The sequence below is a fragment of the Salvelinus alpinus genome, chromosome 15 (genome assembly GCF_045679555.1).
Source record: "Salvelinus alpinus chromosome 15, SLU_Salpinus.1, whole genome shotgun sequence".
NCBI lineage: Eukaryota > Metazoa > Chordata > Actinopteri > Salmoniformes > Salmonidae > Salvelinus > Salvelinus alpinus.
The window spans coordinates 8,245,108-8,251,107 of record NC_092100.1 but is presented as its reverse complement, the minus strand read 5'-3'; the positions used below and the strand labels follow the sequence as shown (position 1 = coordinate 8,251,107).

The 6,000-nt window shown below is 42.9% G+C and overlaps 1 long non-coding RNA gene across 4 annotated transcripts in view; it reads left to right on the top strand.

Moving 5' to 3' along the window:
• Window positions 1–547: 547 nt before the first annotated feature.
• The window catches only part of LOC139539431 (uncharacterized), a 52,018-nt gene continuing 46,565 nt past the window's right edge, over window positions 548–6,000 (top strand). For 2 of the 4 annotated variants that reach the window (XR_011667939.1, XR_011667942.1), the window contains exon 1: window positions 548–736. This is a non-coding gene — a long non-coding RNA (uncharacterized lncRNA). The remainder of the gene's footprint in view (window positions 737–6,000) is intronic. The other 2 variants (XR_011667940.1, XR_011667941.1) reach the window with 1 other exon arrangement.

The window sequence follows — 6,000 nt, the reverse complement described above, 5'->3', positions numbered from 1 at the left end:
AATTCTGACCCCTACCCTTTTGAGAAAAACAAATAGTATTTATTTGAGCAATTGTATTAGTATAAAAAAATATAATTTCCCATTTTTTTTGGAGCATACAATATAGCTCAGAATTTAAATAATTTATTGTATACAGTCATTATTGCTAATCTTTATCAATTTTGTCAATAAGTTTTATAACACTGTCTTGCGTATAGCTTTCTCTAGACCTCTTTCTTTAAATGATGAGCATTATACTTTGTTTAATATACTTGCATTTGTTATTAGACTTGTATTTGTTATTCTTGACCACAAAATCAAAATGACTTCACCAATTTGTTACTGTTCGTTTTTGCTGGAAATTGTGGACACCGCTCACCGCACACACACATTCTTTCACACAGATCACCCTCGCTTAGGAGGCGCCTCTCTCCGTCCGTTCCCGTGCTAGTCCAATGGAACAAAGACCAGCCTTATCAATGTATGCTTTCCTACGAGCCAATGGCGCGACTCCTCATAGCTCACATGACAGATTCCTCTCGCGTCTCTCCACACAGCGTTCAATCGCGGGATTCTAGCGTCACTGAAGAACCGAGTCCGGCGCGGCAGGACGTCAACGACAGCGCAACAATTATTAGATATGAAGACAAGTTTTCAAAGGACCAGACACATTTTCGAATGGACTGACTGTTGGCAGCGGAAATTCTTGAGCCGTACGATACTATGACTCGTCTTCAGATACTAAAATGAACCATACGTAAGTGTTTTTTTTTTTTTACTTCACTCAGATTTATTTTTGATGATGCGCGCCTATCAATGGTGACTCATTGCATGTCTTGTTTAAAAAAGTTGAGCCATTTCTGTTTTTTGCTCTTCACACCTTGCACCCCACGTCCTGTGTTTGCACGTTGAGAGAACAATTTTGTCATTTCTAAAATACATGTATTTTATTTATAAAATGGTACCATTCATCCGTATACTTTGAGGTTCACACCTATAGGCGTGCCCTACCTCCCCCGTGGTTTTTGTTATAAACAATCGGTAAAAGGTAGCCTAAGTGCTCTGTTTTTGACAGGATATATGTTAGGGCATGACAGCCTAAATAAAGGCCCGCCAAACACGCTGACCCTAAAAGTCCGTACAGGGCTGTCCAACCGGTCGACATGGCTGAGTGAGGGCAATTAACCCAAGTCTCCAACAAGAGGGCATGGAGCACCTGAGGCGCAAAGATCAGCAACAGGGATGGGAGAAAGGGTGGATCATTCTCCAATTTCATTTTCCATTTCCATGCCAAATATTCTGATACAAACGACCCTTAAATGTTGAGATCTTTAAGCTCAGTTATAAGAAGACTGAAGTCAGCAGTATTGGCTAGCCTACAAGCGTGTTCTCTCTGTCTCACTACCAAACGTGCCTTTGCTTGAGAGGGATCACATTCCAATCAATTTGACAAGACACGCTATATGAGGTTATGTCGTTCTATTAACCCTATGATTTTCAACACAGAAGGGAGAAAGAAAAAAATATATATATTTTGAGTCTCAATAAAAAATGCTCTGAAATCGAGAAATGAAGGATCTCAGAAAAGAACAGGAAATTAGATGTTTTGAAAGGCTTCAGATGGTTTTTAACTAGATCTATAAAATGTGTTTGTCCCGTTCTCTGGGGAAAAGAAAGGGGTGAATGAGAGAAAAACAATCCAACACAGAAAGTCACTCCAGTGGAAGATGCCTAATCAAATGTTTATAACCCCATTGTTTTCCCCCCCTGCGTGCAGCTGGTAGGCTCCTTCTTCTTTGTCTGGTTCCTCTGTTATGTACACCTCACCCAACTGCCGCCAACCGCCGCCCGAGACACCTGAAAGATAGTGTTCCAGTCAGTCTGGAGAACAGCCAGTTGTTTTATATGTTTCTCCCCCCCTACTGCTGCCTGTGTTTGCCTGTCTGTCTGTTTGCCTGCCTGCCTGTCTGTCTGCCTGTCTGTTTCCCTGCCTGCCTGCCTGTCTGCCTCCATCCACAATGCTATGCTTGCGGGTGGCCAGTTCCGCTGCCGCTGTATATGGCAGGGGATGGAGACACACACACACACACACACACACACACACACACACACACACACACACACACACACACACACACACACACACACACACACACACACACAGAAAGAGAGAGGAGTAATGAAACATGAAAGACAACACTGTTACTGTTGAGAACATGTGTGTGTAAATGTGTTTTCTACCGTACTATTTTTAGCAAGGCTGTGAAACATAGTTAAACAATACCTAGGGGTTTTAATGCAAACACAGTTGAGGGCTTATTCACACACAGAATGGCAGATTTTTTGAAAGCTGGACTTTTTTTTTTTTTACTGACTTGGATCATTAGCCTGCACATTCGGTCTCATTCTATGGCATAAAGGCATTATTTACCTTTGCACCTCGTGCTCTTGCATGCGTAAATGGATAATTGTGTTTTAATTGGAACCTGTCCCTTGTTTCAGTACTACATTGGTGGTTATGCTCAGGCCTTTGAAGACGGTGTCATTTTCTAAACCTTTGGCCACACTCACTGCTATGAGTGAATGTCTATCACCTGGGGCTGAACGCGAGGGCATAGAGGTCTCTAATGAGTAAACACAAGGCGGACTTACCAGGCTCTCATTAGGACTTGCGAGTTAATGAAAACCCTTCAATGGAAAAATTGTCTTTGGATGAAAGGAGCTTTTGTGATGCCGAAAATATGGACTTTTTCCCCCACAACTTCAATTTAGCCTGCTTTAATCTCATAACGACAAGCCTTTATCTGTTATAGGAGAAAAACAAAAATCCCTCTCGTGGTCACAAGTCTTTCTTCTTGGGTTGCCTTAGAATGCCTTCGTTGATCTGTCGTCTGAGGAATGCTGAATGATAGGCTAGCTTTATGGAAAATGACTGGTTTGAATGGTCTGTGTGTGACACTCACAAAATGGCTGATTTGAGTGGTCTGTGTGTGACACTCACAAAATGGCTGATTTGAGTGGTCTGTGTGTGACACTCACAAAATGGCTGATTTGAGTGGTCTGTGTATGACACTCACAAAATGGCTGATTTGAGTGGTCTGTGTACGACACTCACAAAGTGCTCATTCTACAATCAGGTGGAATAAAAAACATAGACCTACAGCATTCCACATCATGGGATTTTTCCCCTAACATTTCTGGGTGACCACTGTGTATTCTATGTTTGAAACAAGATACAAATCTTACTTTGATCAAATTAAGACTCATATGATTGATTTTACTTTCTTGCAACCAAGCTTTTAAATTCCATATTCAAACCTTTTGCATATGTTTTAGGAGTATGTATAATGTACAGGAAATGGATCTCTCTATTGAAAGAATAATCCCGTAGCCTACAAAAGTAAGGAACATGTGTGATGGGCTATGGAAAATATGAGGGCAGCTGGAAATGAAAACAATTTGTTTTTCTCAGGCCTACTTTGAGTGTCATGGCATTAAGGACACTCCTAGATCTATCCTCGGCTGAGGCATTAAGGACACTCCTAGATCTGTCCTCGGCTGAGGCATTAAGGACACTCCTAGATCTGTCCTCGGCTGAGGCATTAAGGACACTCCTAGATCTGGCCTCCGCTAAATCCCAAATAGAACCCTAGCCCCCATAACAGTGGTCACCAACCTTTTCTAAGTCAAGATCTGGGCTACCCAGACTATTTGCATTGCCCCCCCCCCCATCTTTTTTACACTGCTGCTACTCTCTGTTTATTATCTATGCAAAGTCACTTTAACTCTACCTACATGTACATATTACCTAGATTAACCGGTGCCCCCGCACATTGACTCTGTACCGGTACCCCCTGTATATAGCTTCCACATTGACTCTGTACCGGTACCCCCTGTATATAGCCTCCACATTGACTCTGTACCGGTACCCCCTGTATATAGCCTCCACATTGACTCTGTACCGGCACCCCCTGTATATAGCCTCCACATTGACTCTGTACCGTAACACCCTGTATATAGCCTCCACATTGACTCTGTACCGGTACACCCTGTATATAGCCTCCACATTGACTCTGTACCGGTAACCCCTGTATATAGCCTCCACATTGACTTTGTACCGGTACCCCCTGTATATAGCCTCCACATTGACTCTGTACCGTAACACCCTGTATATAGCCTCCACATTGACTCTGTACCGTAACACCCTGTATATAGCCTCCACATTGACTCTGTACCGGTACCCCCTGTATATAGCCTCCACATTGACTCTGTACCGTAACACCCTGTATATAGCCTCCACATTGACTCTGTACCGGTACCCCCTGTATATAACCTCCACATTGACTCTGTACCGTAACACCCTGTATATAGCCTCCACATTGACTCTGTACCGGTACCCCCTGTATATAGCCTCCACATTGACTCTGTACCGTAACACCCTGTATATAGCCTCCACATTGACTCTGTACCGTAACACCCTGTATATAGCCTCCACATTGACTCTGTACCGTAACACCCTGTATATAGCCTCCACATTGACTCTGTACCGTAACACCCTGTATATAGCCTCCACATTGACTCTGTACCGTAACACCCTGTATATAGCATCGCTACTGTTATTTTACTGCTGCTCTTTAATTATTTGTAACTTTTTTTTCCCATTTTTTACTTAACACTTATTTTTCTTAAAACTGCATTGTTGGTTAAGGGCTTGTAAGTAAGTATTTCACTGTAAGGTAAATAAATACCTGTTGTATTCAGCGCATGTGACAAATAAAACATTTGATTTGATCACTTTCTGAGTCAAAAGCCAGGCTCTACCTCTCCAAATCTTTTTTTTTTTTTAAGAACATTGATTATGCTCTATAAGATAGGGCAACAGATAGCCTAGCGGTTAGCATTGGGCCAGTAACCAAAAGGTAGTTCGAATCCCCGAGCCGACTAGATAAAAAAAAAAATACATCTGTCGATCTGCCCTTGAGCAAGACACTTAACCCTTATTATTCCCGGGTCGCTGTTGATAACGGCTGATCCCTGGCCGTGACCCCACTCTCCGAGGGGGAGTTGAGATGTGCAACAAAAAAACATTTCTGTTTCACAACACACTGTATAGGTTACACACTATGCATCTCATATTTGCCCTATTAGTTTAGATGTTCAGTATATTTGAATTATCTTGGTTGAATTTAGCTAAATTCTAATGTGTAGGGATTTTTCTTCGTTTCCTTTGGAAATTGATGTTGCACTGGATTTTGTGTCGCACCTTACCTTTTCATTCCGCATTCATCTTAACACAAAACTGTCAGGACCCGGTGCGAGAAACAGTCACTAATAATTGGCAGAACCCAGAAGATGAGGCAGACACAGCAGTACTAGAGATGGTGGTTTAATAAAAAATAGATATCTTCCAAAATACAAAAGAAAATCCACAAAGTGGTAAAAACAGCAAGGGAAAAAACAAACCTCAAAAGACCAATCCAAAAATACACGAGAACAAAACCAGAGAACCTCTGGAAAATCCAACAAGAGAAAAATGTTCACAAAGGCTGGGGCTGGGTGCTAACATACAAACACTGAGCAAGGAACTAAGGAACACACAGGGTTTAAATACTAACAAGGGAATGACTTACAGGTGCAAACAATAATTAGGGCAAGAAAAACAAAAGGTACAAAAAAGGTGCAAGGGGGACATCTCGTGAACAAAACCAAACAATCCTGGCCAAAACCTGACAGAATCCCCCCCCTAGGAACGGCTCCTGACGTTCCTACCAGCCTTCTCAGGGTGGAGGACCCTGAACTGACGAATGAGGTCAGGGTCCAGTATGTCCTTGGCAGGAACCCAGGAGCGCTCCTCGGGACCGTAGCCTTCCCAGTCCACCAGATACTGCCAGGACCGCTGCACCCGGCGGGAATCCAGTATCCGGTGGACGGTATAAGCCGACTGGCCTCCGATGACACGGGGCGGAGGGGGAGGTCTGCCTGCCGGGATAAGGGGAGAAAAAACAACAGGTTTTAATAAAG